The sequence below is a fragment of the Ochlerotatus camptorhynchus genome, unplaced genomic scaffold (genome assembly GCF_037179485.1).
Source record: "Ochlerotatus camptorhynchus isolate MF236.1 unplaced genomic scaffold, CSIRO-AGI_Acam_v1.1 ptg000037l, whole genome shotgun sequence".
Classification (NCBI taxonomy): Eukaryota; Metazoa; Arthropoda; class Insecta; order Diptera; family Culicidae; genus Ochlerotatus; species Ochlerotatus camptorhynchus.
In genome coordinates this window covers 2964972-2987300 of record NW_027040528.1, presented here as the reverse complement: position 1 = coordinate 2987300, position 22329 = coordinate 2964972, and the positions used below count along the sequence as shown (strand labels likewise).

Here is a 22329-nt window from a genome sequence, read left to right as displayed (position 1 = left end):
CTTGCAGGCAGCCTTTCGTTGTTTATTGGAGAACACCACCACTAACCACGCGGTGATTGAATAAACACCATTTGGTGAGACCGGATGGAATTCAACTTTGAAATCTGTGTTAGGGAAATCGCTTTTCTCAGGCAATCGGTGATAATGTTAATTATCATGGCAACAATTGCACATTCGTGCAATTTTCAATAGTGACATTTTGAAAAATGATAAAGTCTTAACTTTAACAGAATCGTAGAAAAAAATCCTATTGGCGTATTAAGAATTCAAATCCATCATCTCTGGATCAAAATCGGACCACTTTCATGCCGCGACCGACTTTGGTTTTATGAAATTGCACCCCCAATGTTGCCTTCAAGAACATGGTATGTTAGATTTAAACATTTCTAGATAGAGCTGGAATTAGGCGTGACTGTTTTTGTAAACAATCACTTCTCTCGAGGATGCTTAGGAATTTAAGTCACGCCCACGCAAACCAACAATACCGTCGGGTAGGGGAAGTCTTACCCTACCTGATGGTGATGTTGATTTGCGTGGGAGAGCCTTGACTTTCAGGACATCACCGAAAGAAGTCATTATTTACAAAAGCTGTTACGCCCCAATTCCAGCTCTATCTTGATATGGGAGCTGACATCCGATTGATGACCTTGACAAATATCCAAAAAAATACTCTTTTACAAAGTTATGGTGGTCCTGAAAAGGACCGTTTTGTCGTGATGGTTGAGTAATGCTGAGCTATTAGGGTGTTAAACACAGAGCTGGTGAGCTGAATGTTGTTTTGGAATGAGGGTGACGCGCTTGGCATAGATGGCCCACAGTGACTCACGAAGAGCTACTGATTCCGATCAATAGCAGTGCGGCTTCTTCCTCTTTCTATGGATGCTCATGTGAGCTGAAGCTCGCTGCTTGAAGGCAGCCTTTCGTTGTCTCGTTCGTTGTGTACTGGAGAACAATGTTTAACGCTACGCACCACACACGGTGATTGGATCTGAATCCAATCAGCGGTTGAGGCCAGCCTTGATAGCTAGCTGCTTGCGGTGACCCTTCGGTGTGTACTGTAGAATACCATCACTCACCATGCGGTGATTGAATAAACAACGTTTGGTGAGACCGTATGGAATTCAACTTTGAAATCTGTATTAGGGAAATCGCTTTTCGCAGGCAATCGGTTATAATTTTAATTATCATAGCAACAGTTGCACATTCGTGCAATTTTCAATAGTCACATTTTGAAAAATGATAAAGTCTTAACTTTAGCAGATGCGTAGAAATATTTCTGATCGATTGGTGATAAAATTATTGGAATTGGTCCAGGGGCAGCTGTGTTATTAACGTACAAAATCATTCATAATTTTGTTACATGTTCCATTTTCACAATGTGTACCCCCATGTAGAAATCACAGACGTAGTCCTACGTCAAAATTGCGAAAACCTCGTAGGCATTTTAAGAAACTTCGTAAAGTTAAGGAAACATTGTTTAATTTCAGGAAACTTCATTTAACGCCCGGGACCTTCTTTTAATTTCAGGGCCCATCGTTAAAGTTTAACACACTTCAAATAGTTCCTGGAATTCGTTTGAAGTTAAGAAAACGTCTTATAACTTCAGGAAACTTGGCAAAAATCAAGGAAACTCTGAAAAGTTCAGGAAACTTCGTAGATATGCAGCAAACTTTGTAGAACTTTGGGAAACTTCGGGCACTTCTTTTCATTTCGGGGCCCCCGTTAAAGTTTTACGGATTCAAAAAAGTACCTGGAATTCAGTAGAAGTTCAGGAAAAGACGTAGAACTTCAGGAATCTTGACAGAACATCAGGGAAACTCTTAAAAGGACAGGAAACTTCGCAAAACTGCAGCGTGCATAGAAGTGCAGCTAACTTTGTAAAACTTTGTTTAATGACAGGAAACTTCATTTAACGTCCGGGACATTCTTTTAATTTCAGGGCCATTCGTTAGTGCTTAACGAACTTATAATAGTTGCTGGAATTCGGTAGAAGTTCAGGAGACGTCGTAGGGAACATGGCAGAAAATCAAGGAAAATCTTAAAAGTTCAAGAAATTTCGTAGTAGTGCAGCGAACTTTCTAAAACTTAGAAACTCAGTTTATCCCCCTGACACATCTAAATCTTAATCCTAGATGTTCAAGAAATCTCAAGCTGGCAAACCAATCTTCAAAAAATCTACTTGTATCGCGCTTCATCTTCTTCAGGAAATCTTCAAAATCCCTTCGTTGCAGTTTTTCAACTAGTTCCTGGAATTCTGTAGAAGTTCAGGAAACGTCGTAGAACTTCAGGGAACTTGACAGAAAATCAAAGAAAATCTCAAAAGATCACGAAACTTCGTAGAAGTGCAGCGAATCTTCATAGAAGTGTAGCGACATTTGTAGAACTTCGTTGAAGTCAAGAAACTTCATGAAAGTTCCAGGAATTCTTTTAATTTATGGAACTTTCGTTAAAGTTTAATGGACTTGAAATAGTTTCTGGAATTCAGTAGAAGTTCATGAAACGTCAGAGAACTTCAGGAAATTTTGGCAGAAAATCAAGGAAAATCGTAAAAGTTCAGAAAACTTCGTAGAAGTGCAGTGAACGTTGTAGAACTTCGAGAAACTTCGTGGAAGTTAAGAAAAATTTGTTTAATTTCCCGGGACCTTCATTCAATTTCTGGGCCCTTCGTTAAATTTTAATAGGCTTGAAATAGTTCGGTAGAAGTTCAAGAAACGTCGTAGAATTCAGAAAACTTGTCAGAAAATCAAGGAAAATCTTTAAAGTTCAGAAAGTGCAGTGTACTTTGTAGAAATGCAGCGAACTTTATAAAACTTTGGAAAACTTCGTGGAAGTTAAGGAAACTTAGTTTAATTTTAGGAATTTCATTTAAGTTCCAGGACCTTCTGTTATTTTCAGGGCCCTTCGTTAAAGTTTAACGGACTTGAAATAGTTCCTGGAATTCGGTAAAAGTTCTGGAAACGTCCAAGAACTTCAGGGAACTTGGCAGAAAATCATAGAAAATCTTAAAAGTTCAGGAAGCTTTGCAGAAGTATAGCGAACTTTTTAGAACTTTGGAAAACTGCTTTAAATGCAAGGAAATGTTGTTTCATTTCGGGGCCCTTTATTAAAGTTTAACGGACTTGAAATAGGTCCTGGAATTCAGTACAAGTTCAGAAAACGTCGGAAAACTTCAGGAAACTTGACAGAAAATCAAGGAAAATCATAAATGTTCAGGAGTAGAAGTGCAGCGAACTTCTTAGAAGTGCATCGAGCTTCATACTAGTTCAGCAAACTTTGTAGAAAGTTGAAGTAAGGATGAGATTTAAAATAGAAAATTTCGAATTTTGTTTACCTTAATTTTTCTTACGTGAAATCGAGAAAAAAATCTATATTTGAATCATCTTGGTACTCTTGGAGTTATTCACAGGATTTCTTAACGATTTCCTCTGAGTTTGTTTTAGAACTCCCTCTGGTATTCCCTTACAATTTCCTCCATAATACTATAAAGATTATCTCCAGAAGGCGCTTTGATTCACTATACACTTTCCTTAAAATGCTTAATTAGGTACACTGTACTGCCCATAAAAGCATAACAGTCCCATATGGATTTTTGTCAGCAATTAGTTATCCATTGAAAACGACTGTAAACTTCCAGCATTTTATACTATGCACTAAAAATAACATATTTTGTTCAGAAAATTTCGTGAAAATTATCAAAACTATGTTGTTCCACCCATAAGAGCTTACGGAGAAATCGGCACAAGAAACATTTCAAGGAATTTACCGGACTGCTTTTAAAGAATTCTGGGTTGAAATTAGAGGGAATTCCGATGATAACTCCATTGATATTTCAGGAGATACTTGGTGAATACTGAGGAGAGTTTATTTCAGGGGAATTCTTTGGGATTTCCTAGGTGATACAATACCCATAAAAGCATATCAGTCCCATCTGGAAAAACAGCAAACAAAGAAAAACGCTGTAGAAAATGTATTTCAGTCGTATCATTTGATAACGACACAAAAACTTTTGTAAACAAAAGTTGTAAGGCCTATTACACGCGAACCGAAGTACGCCTACGCAAACCAATACTATTATCGGAAAGGGGAAAATTTCCCTCACCCGATGATGTTTCCCCTGAAATAAACTCTCCTCAGTATTCACCAAGTATCTCCTGAAATTTGCATCAGAATTTCCTCTAACTTCAACCCAGAATTCTTTAAAAGCAGTCCGGTAAATTCCTTGAAATGCTTCTTAGAATTCCCTAGGAACTCTTCTTTGATTTCTCTTAAAATGATAATAGAAATAACCATAAAACTCTTCTAAGTGATTTTTTCAAATTTTACCTCAAAGCTTTGTTGGAAATGTCAATTAAACTTTCATTAGGATTCCTTGGGAATACGATCATGAAATTGTCATTCAATTCTTTCCAAAATTCTCTTTGGATTCTCATTCTTCTCTTGGAATTCTACTCACCTTGGAGTTCTACTTAATAATCCCTTAGGCAGAGCTCTCTTGGAATTATCTTTGGAATTACCTTGAAATACCCCTCAGAATGATGTTGGAAATTTCCTATGAAATCTACTCAGGATTCCCTTGGGATTATATTCAGAACTACACCCTCCTCCCGAAGAGCGCGAGTAATACGTACCGCGTAAATCGAATTCACGCATGAAATATCTCGCGATCCTAGACATATGGAAGGTTGCTGTCTTGGGCAAAGTTGTTCAGTGGATCAAGACCTAAAGGTTGGCGAACAGAAGTTTGGAATTACGCGGAACACTACGCGGTGCTAGAATTAATGATGCCCTTGCTTTTATGATATCTTGAAATCCTTGTCATCTAGAAAGTTGCTTTTATCGGCGAAGTTGTTCAGTGGATCAAAACTTTATCGTTGGTGGACAGAAGTTCGGAATTTTTTCAATACGCGGTGCTAGTGTGCTCGAATTTGTGATTTCCTTTTTATGCGATATTTTGAAATCCTTGCCATCTGAGAAGTTGCTGTCTTCGGCGAAGTTGTTCAGCAGATCAAGACCTAAAGTTTGGTGGATAAAAGTTCGGAATTTTCTCACTACGCGGTGCTAGTATGCATTGTTTTGTGATTTCCTTGTTTATGTGATATCTTGAAATCTTTGCTATTTAGGAAGTTGCTGGAGGATTTCAAGATATAACATAAACTAGGAAATTACAAATTCAAGCACACTAGTGCCGCGTAGTGAGAGAATTCCGAACTTCTGTCCACCAATCATTAGGTCTTGATCCAATGAACAACTTCGCTCAAGACAGCAACTTTCTAGGTGGCAAGGATTTCAAACTAGGGAATCACAAATTCAAGGGCAAAATTGGTCCAATATATACTCCTTCATTTATGGATGGTCCCTAAATAGAGCGTTACATAATACAAAACAACATTAATGATCATGTAATGTTATGAGCAGTGGCGTCGCGTCCACATGTGCAACCTGTGCACGACACAGGTGTAAATGATTAAAAAAATGCGTTTTGATTTATATAGATTTTATGGTCACATTATAGCTGTACTTCTTTACTCCAGACCACAAGTGACCATGAAAACACTATTTTATAATGTGGCTCAATTAAATCTTCGACCTTGGTTTGCTTAAGGTGAATCGCTGTGACATCCTTATTCTCGGAACCACTTCGAAACTTTAAGTGCACAAATATCAGCTTCTACGACAAGTGCACCATTCAAATTGCTACTCCACGTTTGCTGCACTGCAGCATACATGAAGTAGCAATTTCAGGTGAAATGGGGCACCGATTTCCGAGATGTGTGTAATTGAAAATTCGAAGTGGAAGTGCATGTATAGCCTACGTAGCGGCCATTTGTGGACTCTACAAGGAATCACCTTAAAAAAGGATTAAATTCAGTTCAGATGGTCTGCCTAATCCCTAATGCATTGATTTCTAAGCATTTCGATATCACTACCATGACAAAACTCGTTAAATAGTGCACCTAAAAGCGAGCTTTTCTGGTAGGCGGGTGATAAGTTTGTGAAGCAGATCTTCTATCACCGCTTGAAACATACCACAAATTTTCCCGAGAATTTTCCACAATACATGGCGGCATGCACCACTAACTGTAATTGAAACTTTCAGCAGTCACGCGTCAAACGGGAGCAACACGGAAACAGCAGTCTGGTACGCTTTCGACGTTTGCATACTTGCAGACCGGTTTGAATGTGTGAGTTTAAATTAGAAGAACATTTGTGATGTATCGGTGCCTAAAGCGTGCATTTCTCGCTGTGCACTTGGATATCTGATTGCAAGCAAAGAGAGTAATGGAGAAAGAGAGCGCAAAGGCTCGCTCTCACTGCCTTGTCAGCTGTAAATCTCTCAATTACCGATGGTTGCGCCGCACCGGCTGTCAAAACTTATAAGCTTCCCCTGTTTTCTGATAGTGTTCTTCTGATGAATAAAGAGTTGATCAATTCAAGTTTGCTACCCAGGGGACTTCATGAATTTTCTCAAGATTTTGAAACTGTTTCGTTTTCGGAAGTGTTTGACGGATATTCTTCATTACACTTCAGTCGAAAGAGTTAGCCTTGTGATAAAAACGAGAATTAGTTAAGTTTTGTAATTCCTCCTACTTCGGTTATCGCGAAAAGGGCCATACAAGTTTTGTTTACACAAGATGATAGACCCTTCAAATGTTACGTTAGGTAGTGATCAATATAGTAATTGTGAATATGTCCCTCGGATTCATGGAGCATTGAAAAATAAATCAAAAAGTAATATGTGGTGGTAAGCTATAACGAACAAAGTTTGGTGCACAGGTAAACAAATGAGGCACGACGCCTCTGGTTATGAGACATTAAATTAAAAAAATCCATTGTCCATTGTATGCAACTGTCCATATTTGAATATCACATTTCTTGCTAGATGCTATTTTGCGTGAAAAGAAATACAAGTTTACACGCATGGATGTTTAAATCATCATTAATATTCAGATTTTTTAACAGTGCATTTCAAGAACTTATCTCTAAATTAAAAAAGATCTAGTCCATGCCTTCTAAATAATTTATTATTTCACTTTCCTACATGATTAGTATAGTTTTAATGCAGTTATGAATAAGGATTAAGAAATATTTACCTGAATTCAAAGAAAATTTCCTCAGATTCCCTGATATTCCAGATTTTTCCAGGTGGTCGACACTCTGTTCTATTCATGAAATGTCAGCAGTAGGAAGCTGTAATTTCCACACTTCCCCGAAGTCCATCCAATAGCAACCAAAACCAATGACCATCACGCACATTGCACTTCTTGAAGAACTACAAGAATAGTTCACATTCCTACCATATCCATGTAACTCGATCCTTCGACCGTTTGCCCAAATTGTACCCTCTCGAGGATGCTCACATTACTTCCGCATAGTTTCCATGATTTAGCAAATCAAAACGAACCATTCAAAACAGCACTTGAGATCCTTAACAAAAATTAACTCAAACTCTCCGGCCCTACGTTCACAGATCCACTGGCCAGACTAGCGTCTCATACCCACTGCAAGGAAGCACATTTCCTCCCGATGTATCCTTGCGGTCCTCATAAAGCATTCCGAGAAGAAACAACGAGCAAGAAGAAGCCCGCCGTACAAATGAAGACAGATTTTATTGTTAAGAAGGAAAAAAAAATCTCTCCTTCGATTCCCATTCCTCTTTACACGGATCCTTCTCTTACCGTCGTTCGTCCCTTCCCAGCCGAAGAATCCACCACCATCACACATCATCGTCACTCGGAAACTATTAAACACGTCCGGGAGGTTCACTAGTCAAAAATCAACTGGCTCGGCAGAACAATTTTCTTCTAGCATCAATCACATTTGTACCCGTCGTCGTTCCTTTCCGAGCTACAGGCGCAGCCAGGTAAGATATGCGCCTGATTGACTCTCAATTCGGGCGGGTGATCCCGAATTGCAGCAATAATCCTAGAGGGATCCTTTTTCGTTCTCAGACCTTCGTCAACAATTTTGCATTTTATAATCGAAATTTCAGGCAGGTAGATTTCTAGGGAAAAAACTCCGAAGCATTTGCGATGGGAATCGCCCGCTAGATTGTAATGTAAGTCTAGATCAGGTCAGAGGGCATCGCAATGCACTGGGAATTCATTAATCTTCCTGGGAGCACCTGTCTGGTGGGCACAGTTGATCGGTCGGCGAGAGGTCGGAGGGTAATTTATCGACGAAATCGAATAGAACCGGCTAGATGTGAACCCAGCAGCATGAGGTATGATAATTTCTTACGGTGAGAAATTATGGGGATATCGGCAGCTGTTATTAACAAGTGAGACCGGGCCACAGTCGTCTGTTTTCCAGTTTTACCGTATGTCGAAACAAGATGGTGATGATGATAATGATGCTGACCGCATCTTTTCCGATTCGAACATTGCGTCTATAAGTTGGACCTGAATGTTGCCTGCTAGCGGTTAATTTGCGACAGATGACTTCTTTCTCTCGATCCGGTTTGAAAAGCATATTTTCATCGATATGGAATTGAATGGTCGACGCATTCAGGACACCAGCTGATGGTTTTGTTCTGTTAATTGGGAGGTTAATACATTGAACAGCTACCCCAACTGGGGCACTTGAAATAGTATGAATGGAAGATTTCCAGCATTTGGGTGTCAACCAAATGCTGCATTCCCGTTTTACGATGTGCTAATTTATGCAGCTGTTATTTAATGAAAATAATAGGTTTCGTGAAGGTCGTAATGTAACAGTTATATATTGAAGACTTGAAGTTAAATCGAAGACAACATATCAAAAAGACAGCTGTTAAATTTTCTCATACCAACATCACTCAATGATTAAAACTTCAAATGGATGTGTTGGCAATGACGTCAGGTGGCTGCATCTTTGCTAAAGCGTAATAATGTACCAGAATGCCGGATGGTTCTATAAACATTTATTTTTTTCCTATTTGAGCTTTGTAGGCGTTAATAATTAACATTTAAAAGCTGACGGAATTGTGAACTAAATGTTCGTGTGCTTTGAAATATGTATATATACCTTTGATGTCGTTTAGCTAAAAATAATCAATCAAAGTGTTTTGTTACTTCTTACGTAAAGTTTACGATTTTCAGAGTTGGGAGGAAATGCTATGCTAATATCAACATGAAGCTTTAAAACGTTAATTTATTAGCTAGAGAAAGTTCTGAAGAGGATATATTGATAGTTCCGTTAGAGTACGGCAGTGTGAAAATTTAACAGAAGTTGAAATTGAGCGAAGGGCCATTAATGAGACAATACCAATCAAACACGCACTTCTTTACCTAGCTCATACATTGATGGATGAGGAGATTTGAGGTATGTCCTCAAATCCACAGATAAAATAGTGCGTGATTGACTTGTGTTGAATTTGGTATTAGCGAAGTGGAAAAATAACTTGGAGTGCAAAGATACGATTGTTGCTGTTTTTAGATGTAAAACGCGCTTTTGAAACAATGCCTATGGTGCATTTAATCTGGGGATAGGGAGTACTCCAAAGTGCGTGGTGTATAGTGCTGTCCACCTCCCACCATTTCCCTACTGTTCAATCTAGCTAATTTTATTTATTTTTTGCTCCGGTTGTGGTTCATCTTCTTCAATGCAAACTACTTTCAGACAGCCCAGTGTATATGTAGCATCGGTTCGATACTCCACGCGCGCGTTGATTGTAGAAAGTTTTTCTCTTCTCGTTCGCGTATTTCGGAACTAATCCAAAATTGGACGCCACTTACCGTACCGTAGCCACCAGGTTCATTCGAAAGTGGTCGAATCTTGTGTTTCTTTACACCACAGTGGACATTTTTCACAATTTTCCAGTCGCAAAAATCGGTTACCTCGAACAATTGTCGCGAATATTTGATACCGTCTATTCACCAGATCTTGATAGTTGTAGTGTGATCACCGATACGATCGAAAATCAAGTGAGATCAGATCTAGCCATAAAACTCGATAGATTAATAGACGGATTCTGTAACGCAGTGAGAGTGTAGTGGGGTGCTCTTGAGTTACGTCTCGCTTCTCAAGAGAGTTCTACGCTCGATACCACAACATCAATTGTTTGAAACCAAAACAAGCTTCGAACAATAAAAACAGTAAACAGACCCGGAACATTGGATAACTGAAGCAAACACGGTCAACACTCGTTGACACAATAACGAATATCATCTCCCAACCATGAAAGGGGGATGGGATATCCCCCCCGATCCGGGCGGAGGAGCTTCGATTGCTGGTAATATGTTTCATGGATCGTACAGAGGACGGACAATTCCAGCGTGGATGGACCCTACAGGTGAAGGTGGTGAATTAACTGTTCTCCAACTGCAGGCGGTGGAACCCGCCAAGCTGCCTGAGAACCCGGGTATCGTTTGTGCTTCTGTTACTAACTGCTGCGGAAAAATTGAAGGAGCTTTTCTCGAGAACCGGGGAACCCGCTACGTACTCAAAGTACGTAAGTTAGACCAGGTGTTGAAGCTCAAAGAGATGAAAGAACTGACAGACAAAACCCCTGTCAGTATCAAAGAGCATCCAATACACAATTTTGTGAAATGTGTAGTCCACTGCCAAAATGTGGTGAAGCTATCTGACCAGGCTGTCATGGATCTCCTAGGTGGCCAAGGAGTTGTAGAGATACGGCGTATCACCAAGAAAGGTAACGGAGAGGAAAGGATTAACACTCCCATGCTGATATTGACTTTTGCCGGCACCAACGTTCCACAGTACGTGTATCTTGGGTTCATCAGAGTTACGACACGGCCCTACTACCCAGCTCCTATGCAATGTTACAAGTGCTGGGATTTCGGGCACACTAAACTGCGTTGCTCAAAGAAAGATGTGTGTGGAACATGCTCAGAGGAACATGTAATTGTTCGAGGAGTTTTCTGCCATTTGCCTGCTAATTGCTACAAGTGTAAAACCGACGAGCACCCAGTTTCCAGCCGAAGATGCCCACTTTACGTAGCAGAGAACAACATCGCCAAGCTCAGGGTGGATCGTGGATTGTCATATGATGCAGCCAAAAAACATTACGAGCTCCTTAAGTCTAGTGCCGCACAAAAGGAGAAAAACGACACTGAAAATGACAAAAAGTTCAAAGATTTCGCCAAAATGATGGAAGACAGGCTAAACAAGCAAAACGAGGAATTGATTGCGCAGAGGAAAGACTGGGAGAGACGCTTCGAGGAACAACAAGCTGAACTTGAAAGGCAAAGAAAAGAAAGTGACCTTTATCGTAACCTTTACGAGACCACCAAGACTCAACTCGACCAAATGAAAAGCCAATACATCGCTTTGCTGAGAGAGACTGGAAAAGAAACCATAAGTGAGGGACTCCCCGCTCTTCCAGTGGGTGGTACAACCATCGTATCCTCCGAAGACAACACACTTCCTCCAAAACAACAAAAAGAACAACCACCCAAGCAACGCAGAAGTCGAAGTCGCAGCCGAGGACGGGTTCTTAGACCAAGGCCAAACAATCGCTCCAGAGAACGCTCTGCCATGCGGTCAGGCACGCGAGGCCAATCTGCAAAACGATCGCGTTCGAGTGGCCGATCATCTCACCAATCACCTCAACAATCGTGCTCGTCTATTGCGGACAACGTCAATGTTTCCCAAAAAACCAAGGTTCAGAAAAAACATTCCAAATTGGACAAAGACAACACCTCTGTTATGCCGATTGATCTTTTTGGATCGTCCGAAGACGATTCAGCAATGCAAAGCTGATTCCGAATGCCGTACTCTTCTCCTCGTCATCACACTTTGCACAACAATCAGCTCACCTTTTTTCGATCTTTACAATGACTGATACTACATCAACTACAGTTAACATCTTCATCGACGAGGAGTCACACCAAGTAAACCAAAACACAGATACCAGAGACCAACAACCAATCAATATACACACATCACTGAAATCGCACAATACAGGGACGCTGACGGATAAGCCTACCATTTCCTCTGAAAGGATGAAGCAGACGTCGGAACCCCTGGGTAGTCGGGGCCCCGTTGGTGCGAAAGCCATACCCCAATCGGAACCAGCGGACAACCCTCGGCGCTCAGGAGTTTCGATCGTTTCCGGGACGCAAAAATGTCTACCGGCATATTCCCCGGGTTTTTCCCTGTCATATCCTCGAGAAAACCAAAATCCAGTTACTATGCATGCTATGCTAGAGTCAGTAAACACAAGGCAGCTTGAGGATGACAGTAGAGGGACGGACAAGGGTGCTTTCACCTATTCCCCTGGAAGGATGGACAAAAGAAGACACTCAAGGACAGCAAAATATCCACCGGAAGCGGAATTTCCAGATCAGCCTACTTTTGATGTAACTAAGTCACGGTCCGACACTTTTTCTTCAGCCTTACCGCTTAAAGCAAGGGCCAATGCCGAGGAATACGATCGCCTTCAATCTACCAGTGCCAATGAACCAGGCCCCTCTAGTTGCAGTAACAGGAATGAACTTTCTCACACTTCAACAGCAGTTACCTTATCAATGAGAGCAGAAACGATGAACCACACAGCGAGATATGATCAAACGACTTACTTCAACCGCAGCCCAAGACCCCAACAGAGACGAAATGGCAACCTCAGCGATTCAATGGGTTTGTACAACCCAAGGCCTATCCCTGCACCAACCCTGACCAAGGATGTTCCAGAACATTCTGATGAGCCTTTGGCAGCAGTTGGTGCGGGGGGCCTGCTATCACAGGCAAGTACTCCAAATTTTCACTTAAACGAACAGACAACCGATGCATTGTACGTTTCAGCACAGACTCATCAGCAGCCAAGTCGTGGGCAGAATGGCGTATTCAGTCCACATCAACATGATATCGCACGCGGCCAATCGTCATCTACAACCCGTCCATCAAGTAGCTCACAAGAACGATGTATTGCTGTTCAATGGAACGTGAATGGCATCAAGGAACGGTATGCAGAACTTCAACTTCTTGTAGCAGAGTACCAACCTACCATAATAGCTGTGCAAGAAACTCGTCTGTCTCGGACTGAACTGATGAATCGCTTCCATCGTGCCGAATATGAATGGGTTATTCTGCCAGGACCTACGTCGGCCTCCCAAAATGGCGTGGCTTTAGCCGTTCACAAATCGGTACCCCACAATTTCCTACGTTTGAACTCGTCGTTACAAGTTGTCGCCGCTCGCGTCGATCACCCTGTACGTGCTACTTACGCCTCCGTATACATCCCATGTCACTTCCCATTACGGCAACTAGAAGACGAACTGGACCAGTTAATCACCGAACTTCCAGCTCCCATTGTTCTTTTGGGAGATTTCAACTCCCACAGCACACTCTGGGGAGGTGCAAAAACCGATGCCAAAGGAACAATAATCGAGAGTTTCGCTGCAAAACACAACTTGACCATTCTAAATACCGGTGAACACACTCGACAAGATCCTCGTACTGGAAACACCTCCGCAATCGACCTATCCATCGCATCAATGGATCTATCATCGCGGCTTCAATGGAAAGTAGATGAAGACAACCGCACAAGTGACCATTTTCCAGTGCTTGTTGGAACTACCATGGATACAGATAGCCTCCATCGTCGTAGGCGGTGGTTGCACGGTCAAGCAGACTGGGGAGAATTTGAAAGTATCCTCCTCGAAAAAATGCCCCGAGACCACTCTTTCACGGTCGAAGAACTAACCGAACATATTATCCATGCAGCGGAGCAAAGTATACCAAGAACATCCGGAAAAGTTGGTAGGAGAGCTGTCCCATGGTGGAACAAGGAGGTTGACTCTGCGATCAGAACGAGACGAAAGAAACTTCGAAAGCTCAAACGAATGAACGAAAATGACCCTCGAAGGGAAGCAACCTTGAACGAATTTCAGCAGGCACGAAATGCATCGAGAAAAATCATCAGAGACGCGAAAAAGAACTCTTGGAACGCTTTTGTATCTGGATTCAACCCACAATGTCCGGCTAGTGAAATGTGGCGCAAAATGAACGCTTTCTGTGGAAAAAGGAATCATCATCGACATACTTTGGTTATTGAGGGAACAACAATTGAAGAGCCTGTGCAGGTAGCAGAACATTTGGCGAAGTACTTCGAATCAGTCTCACAACCGGCTGAACCATGTTCCACAATTGACTCCATGATAGACGTGGATCAAATCTTGGACGTCTCTGCTGAGTACAACAGCATTTTCAGCTTAGACGAACTTCTATGGGCTCTAAACAAAGGTGGAAACACGTCAGTAGGAGCCGACAATATCAGTTATCCGATGTTGCAGCATTTACCTTTCCGCATAAAACTACAAGTCTTAAAGACAATCAACGATTTATGGTGTTCAGGAACTTTTCCGGAGTCATGGAAAGAAGGCCTTATCGTTCCACTGCCTAAACCTGGAAAGGATCCGAAAAAACTCGGAAATCAACGCCCAATCACCCTACTCAGCTGCTTCGACAAGATCTTCGAACGGATGGTAAACAGACGGTTAGTTGATTTCATTGAAAAGCATAAATTCTTCAATCAACACCAGTTCGCCTTTCGTAAAGGAAGAGGAGTGGACACGTACTTTGCGTCAGTCGAACAGACTATCCGTCAACCGTTCGAAGAGGGTAAACATTGTGAGTTACTAACGATAGACCTGCAAAAGGCGTATGACAAAGCTGACAGAAGCCAAATCATTTTGAAGCTAAGGAGCTGGGGGATATCTGGAAGGATGATTATTTTTCTCAATAACTTCCTAACAGACAGAAGCTTTTGTGTAATGGTGGGAAATGCGCAGTCAACTCGCCGAACTCAAGGAACAGGAGTTCCGCAAGGTTCGATACTCTCCGTCACGCTATTCCTCGTATTAATGGAAACGGTATTTGAAAAAATACCCAGCGAAATATACATATTTGTATATGCTGACGATGTTATGCTGTTAGCTATCGATTCTGAGCCCAAACAAGTACGTAAAAAACTTCAAAAAGCTGCCACAATCCTGGGAGCTTGGGCGGATCAAACAAAAATGACCATCTCAGCTGAAAAATCCAGCTACATGCATGTTTGTAAAAAACGTAAGCACCCGTACGTTCCAGCAATAATGATCAACCAAACTACAGTTCCAGAAGTAGAGTACACTAGAATTCTCGGAGTTATTATGGACAAACGCCTCAGCTTCAAAAGACATTCGGCAGCAGTTCGGTGTTCGACGAAAACAGTTCTCAATTTTCTTAAAATTGTAGGAAACAGAATGAATGGCGGTACACGGAAAACAATGTTGCAGGTTACTAATGCAGTACTTCTTCCAAAATTGCTTTTCGGAATGAGCATAGTGAACAGCGGCAGCGTGGTGAACATGAAGCAGTTACAACCTCTCTACAACTCGGGTATAAGAGAATCATCTGGCGTTTTCCGTTCAAGTCCGGTGGACTCCATCATGGCAGAAGCAGGTCAACTACCATTTGAACATACCGTAGTCCTCAACGTAGTTACTAAAGCTGTCCGGTTACTGGAAAGGTGTGATCTGCTTTTTCAAGATACTAACGCACAAGTTACGAGCTGTTTTCCATCTATCGAAAGAGCTAAAGCGGAATATGAGAAACTTACCGGTAAGGTGTTCCCAAAAATTTCTTCGCTGTGTAGAGTAGGTGAAAGAGCATGGAATGACCCCGGATTAAAGTTAGACTGGACAATCAAAAAACATTTCAAAGTTGGGGATCCACCAGCCAAAGCACAACAGCTATTTCTATCGTTGTGCTCCAATAACTACTTCATCCATCAGCACATATTTACGGATGGGTCCGTGGATTGCAACAAAGTTGGTTCCGGTGTAGCGGTTGGCAACACAGGTTACAGTAAAAAGTTACCCAAAGAATGCTCCATCTTTTCCGCAGAAGCTAAGGCAATTTGGTTTGCAATTATCAAGATCTGCACAGATGCATCAGCAACAGTAATTTTTACAGACTCGGCTAGCGTGCTATCAGCGTTAGAGAAGGGCCAATCAAATCACACTTGGATACAACAAATAGAAATGGCTGCAAAAGGGAAAACGGTCACACTGTGCTGGATTCCTGGCCATGTGGGAATAACCGGAAATGAGAGAGCGGACGCATTGGCAAAGGCAGACGGAGATGAAGAATTCTTTCACATCGGCATCCCTAGTGAGGATGCAATAAGATGCTGCAAATTTGAAATTAGTCAAAAATGGGAAAATCAGTGGTGGAATAGTACAAAATTTTTGAGGATCGTGAAGGCAACAACGAGTAAATGGCCAGACAGGCATAACGCTTCTGAAAGACGAGCCATCAGTCGTTTGCGCATTGGACACACTAGGTTAACACATAAACATCTTTTCAACCGTGACAACAACTCTTGTTCAACATGTGGGGAACCGTTGACTGTACCTCACATACTGCTCGATTGTAGAGCTTTCGATGATCAGCGAAGAGAATGCGGCTTAGGATCAACTATCGGTATAATTTTGAACAACGAAGACGAAAACGAGAAGAAACTAGTGAAATTTTTGAGAACAACCAACCTACTGAATCAACTGTAAATGAAATTGAATTAGTTATTACTTTGGATTGTACAATAAAGCCTATAAGGGATGAATGACCGCCTCTACGGTTAAAATCCCAAAAAAAAAAAAAAAAAAAAAAAAAATTTCAGACAGCCAATGGAAATTGGCAATTTAATCCCATCGACGATGTTGATGACGATCGGTTCGTCAAATGGTTGCGATAGTAGGACTTTAACTGAAATGATACATTTGCTGCAATGTTGTTGCCTTGGTGGTTGGATTCAGCTGAAGTCACGTCATATGGTGGTAATAGCACCTACAAACCGACATAAATGGCCAATAAGAATCGCATTCTCCTTTCGCATGCACACTGCGTCGACAAGTACAAGGTTCAAACAGTGCGCATAGCAGTGAACAAACAGTATATTGCTCTTGATCAATCCAATCTTGATCAGTGATGATTAGTACTTGGCACTGATGAAGTCTGCAAGTAGTAGACGAAATACGCACATCTGTCAAATGATAAACAATTAAAACGGAATTAAATGGAAATAAGCCAACACACTCAAAGCTCTTCATAAAAGTATATTGCTGTTTTTGTCCTGTACAAGCCAAGTGGTACTCCAGCAGTGCTGCCAGCCATCAACCCTGTAACTAAGCACCGCCAGTTAGGGTGACAGAAAATGATGCCGAACGTTCAATATGTTTTAGAGATGATATAAAGGACAAACCCGAATTTATTGCAACACACATAAATAGCTGTAAGTTTTTAACCACGGCAACAAATGACTTGAAATTTTCAGAGAAGATTCTTAGAGGATTTTTTAGTGAGACGACAATCGATCAAGGTTCTATAGCAAACTAATACCCACTTTTCAATTAGGGAATCCAAAAGCTGTCTTTAAACTTTGTACTGTTGCGAAAAAGTCCATCATCAGAATTCCTTGAGGTTCTTTTCAAAGTTGTTAGAACTCTATGAACTCTTTTGAAATTCTTCTCAGAAGTTCACTGGAATTATATTTAGAACATTCAAAGTGTTTTTATGTTACTTCATACGCGAAGTTAACGATTTTCAGAGTTGGTTGGAAATGCTAACATGAAGCTTTAGTGTGATGATTTATTAGCTAGAGAATGATCTTTAGAAGAACGTAGGTGGATAGTTCCGTTAGAGTACGGCAGTATGAAAATTGAATAGAAGTTGAAAATGAGCGAAGGGCCATTAATGCGACAGTTTTTCAAGATAGACGCACATTTTTGCCTAACCCGTACTCCTCATGATTTTTTCTCAGAACATCTTATAACTGAAAATCCTTCAAAAATTCTTACCCGTTTCTAGAAATTATCCTCGAAATTCGCTTGAAATTTTGCTTAAAATCCCTTTGGAATTTCACTCAAAATTTGATTTTCTCGGAATTCTTCTCGAAATTATCTTGAAACTATCTGCAGGATGCACTAGAAATTATCCGCAGAATTTTATTTGAATTCTCCCCAGAAATATTTTGGAACTGTCCTAGGAATTCAATATCCTTGAGGTTCTTCTCGGAATATTTAAGAACTTGTTTTTTTTTTCTCATAATACCTTGGAACTGAAATCCCCTTACAGTTTCAGAAGAATTTCCTCTGTATTCTCAAGAAATTTTTCCCAAAATGATCTTGAAATTATCCTCGGAATTTCCTTGAAATTTTCCCCAACATCCCTTTGGAAATTAATGCAAAATTTGATTATTTCGGTATTCTTTTCGAAATTATCTTAGAACTATCTGCAGGATTCACTAGAAATTATTCACTGAATTTTCATGGAATCATCCCCAGAAATCTTTTCTTTTGGAACTGTCCTCAGAAATCAATAACCTTGAGGTTCTTCTCGGAAGTCAAGTTTAAGTTGTTCGTCCATTCACCAAAACGTTGTAGTTCTTCTACCAGAAATGTTCAATAAAGATTGCCCCTCCATTCAACAGAACTGTGCAATTTTTACATCAGAAATTTTCATTTCAACTTGCCCCTCTAGCAGATTGTTGCAAATCTAACACCAAAAATTTTCAATACAAACTTGCCCCCAGCAAATTTTACACCAGAAAATTTCAATTGACCAGAACGATGCAAATTTTCCACCGTTAATGTTCAGTAAAAATTGCTTCGCCAATCTTCTGAACACTTTTTCCATTTTCCACCAAATATTTTCAATATAGCTTGCTTCTCCTATCATCAGAATGTTGCAGGCTGTTCATCAAATAAAGCTTACCCCTATTTTCAGATTTTTCATCATAAATGTTCAGTAAAGCATATTCCCTCCAATCATCAGAATGGTGCAAATTTTACACCAAAAATTATTATTAAAGTTTGTTTCTCTATTCAGCAGAAGAATGCAAATTTAAACCAAAATTTTTCCGAAAAGCTTGCCCATCCGTTCACCAGAACGGTGCAGATTTTCCACCAGAAATTTTAAAATAGCTTAATTATAAATAAACCTTATGCTTTCATTTACCAGTGCAAGTTTTCCACCATAATTTTGTTATTCATTTCATTTATCAGAGCGATGCAAATTTTGCACCAGAAATTTTCAATAAAACATGCTCCTCAATTCACCAGAATGGTGCACCAAAAATTGTCAGTGAAGTTTGTTTCACCATGCACCTTTGTGGTGAAATTTTCAGGTTTTGCCTCTTCAATTTTCCACCATAAATTTTCGATGAAGCTTGCATTCATCAGAACGATGCAAATTGCACCAGAAAAATTAATAAACCTTGCTTCTACATTCACCACAGTTTTGCGAACTTTCCACCAGAAATTTTCAGTTAAACTTGCACCTCCAAATTTTTAGCGTGATTCATTTTTTCCACCAGTGCTATTCATTATCCCACTATATTCCCACCTTGATGATATATTTACACCAGAAATATTCAATAGAAAGCTTTTTCTTGAAATTTTATTGAATTTTATCAATCTTAAATTTACGCTCCAATTTTAGCCCTCCATGAAACACCTTAAAAAAAATTTTACACCATAAATGTTTTGTATGCACCAAAAAATGTTTTTGACCAAAACATTTCATTGAAGTTTGCACCTTGGGGAAGCAATTTTCAGGCACCATCTCAAAGTAATTGATGCAATAAAAGGTTTTCAGTGCCCTTATATTATGAAATGAAGTTATTTTATACCCCGTACAGACTATGCCTTATATCATGTAATATAGGCTGTATTGCAATGAGCACTCATACATAGGATTTCCAGTGAAAACTAGATGTATGAGTGCTCATTGCAAGACAGCCTATATTACATGATATAGGCCATAGTCTGTACGGGGTATTACCATAGAGGTAACTCTAAGACTGGTAGGTCCCGAAGAAACTTGCTCAACTTTTTGGCTCAACTCTGGTACTCTTTTCGGTCCCAAGCTAATCGATGCACCCCTCGAAACATTGTAAAATCCACGAACCCCTCATTTTATCAGTCAAACTTTCATAGATAATCAAAACAAACATATTGTAGGACTAGAATTTCAACTAGAATGGGATACGTTAATCGATTTGCTTGGGACCAATAGGCTAGTCAAGTAGTGAGCCAACTTCATATCGATAGTTTCATATTGATTGTTGGTATTACCTTCAAATCAAGTTATCAAGAAATCAAGCTATTTTATATCATAATTTTGTAAATGTGCCCCACCATGTGCACGCCAGTGATTTCTAGGCTCTTATTGTTAAGATCAATCAAGCGCTTTGGAATTACGAGTACTGCATATAAATGGTTTGAAAGCTATTTGTCTGACAGAACTCAACGGACTGTTTTTAATGATTATGTTTCCAGTCCCGTGGGGAATAACCTTGGAGTGCTCCAGGGAAGTGTATTAGGGCCCCTGTTATTTATTATGTATATTAATTACTTGCGACGTGTTTTACAGTTTTGCGAAATTAATCTTTTTGCAGATGATACTGTGTTATTCATTGCAGCTAAGGATTTAAATGATGCCGTTTTAAACTTGAATGAAGATTTGCGTTCTCTAAGTAGATGGTTGAAGTATAAGCAGTTGAAATTGAATACAAGTAAAACTATGGTAATTTCACGGAATCGAGTAAATGAGAACGTCTCTGTTGTAATTGATGACGAGACTATTGATCGCATTCGGGAGATTAAATATCTTGGCGTGATTATTGATGACACACTTAAGTTCAACTCTCACATTGACAATGTCATCAAGAAAATAGCCAAGAAGTATGGGATTCTATGTCGACTGAAAAACGATTTAACTATTGCCAGTAAAATACAGCTATACAAATCAATCATCTCTCCTCATCTAGACTTTTGCCCTTCCATTTTATTTCTGGCCAATGAAACACAAATATCGAGATTACAGCGCTTGCAGAATAAAATAATGCGTTTGATTTTGAGATGTAATAGATTCACTTCCTCAACTTTGATGCTAGACGCCTTACAATGGTTGTCGGTGAAGCAAAGAATAGTATATTTGACGATGGTGTTCATTTTTAGAGTAGTTAACGGTTTGCTGCCTCGATATTTGTGTGATCGAATTGAAAGAGGAAGTGACTTTCATAATACTAGAAACGCGGTTGAAATAAGAACACGACATTTTTTGACTTGTGCTTCACAAAATTCATGATATTTTAAAGGAATAAATGTTTTCAATTCGATGTCTAGACATATCAAACGTTCAGCAACACTTACTGAATTTAAAAGACATTGCATTTCACACGTTAAAACTGTCTTTTGAACAGTTATCCAGTGATTTTTTTTTTATGAAGTGACAAATTATGTACCTTGAAGTTATCTCTAACGGATTATTTTATATGGATAGGTGTCATAACGACTTTTTAATAATTATTGTAGCACTACAAAAACTATTTCTGTTCGCCACGATGGTGATGATGGATTTTTAATGTTTAATTTAATAGTAGATTAATTAAAAAAAAAAGTCTCCATAATATAAAAAAAAAAATTATCTTAAATCGTCCAGCTCAAACCTTTGTAGGAGTAAGAGGTGGGACCATCATCATCATCATCAGCAGCTCAAAAATCTTTGTTGTTGGTTTGACATTACAGCAACTTATTTTGCTATTATTCATAGCTTTTCAGTTATTATTTTTGATATTTTAACTCTTATTCCGATCAAACCAATAACGAATTGAACATCTGATATTCTTTTTTTAATAGCAAAACTTGCTATTGGTTTGATATCCTATTCTACTCGGGAAGTCAAAAGTGACTTGCTACCAACGCTGAAAGCTAGGCAAATTTTCGAAGTTCAAGATTGTCTGGTATCGGGATTCAGAATCTTTGGTCAGTCGGGGGTTTTTGAAAATGAAATTTAACTCACTTAACCCTGCCTTCAAGGATGATTAAAAATTCTGAATAAAAGCTGAAGATCGGGAAAAACTTTCTGAATTTCCTAGGTAGGGTAAAACATTATTTATCTATAATTTCGGCGTTTACGATTCAGTTTTATATATTTTAGGTCAAAAACTACACCACAAAGCCATTAAGAGCGCAGAATATGAATATTTACACTCTTTGTTCTCAAAACCAGCAGAAGTACTCCAAGCGAATCTATTTTTCCATTCCCTTTTTGCCTTCATCCGTATGACGAAGAATATCAAATTTCGTTCCAATGTGTTTGTACGAAATTGAAACCCGTAGGTCAAATTTGAAATCAAGAAGCAGTGTTGTATTTAAAACAAAATGTAAACAATAAATTTTTATAAAATGATTAAAAAACAATCTTAATAAAATTCATATGGTAAGGTAAAAATAAGAAACATTCCATAAGTCAAATGGAATCCACTCGAAAAAGAGCGGTAAAAAGCGGGTTGGTTACTTTTAAAACTAAGATTTAGAAAAACTATACCCAGAGAGGACATTTTTT

The 22329-nt window shown here is 39.6% G+C and overlaps 1 protein-coding gene across 2 annotated transcripts in view; it reads right to left on the bottom strand.

The window, feature by feature from the left end:
- LOC135711155 (histone demethylase UTY-like) overlaps positions 1 to 22329 on the bottom strand; it is a 269948-nt gene that overhangs the window by 32248 nt on the left and 215371 nt on the right. The gene's annotated exons all lie outside the window — the stretch shown is intronic.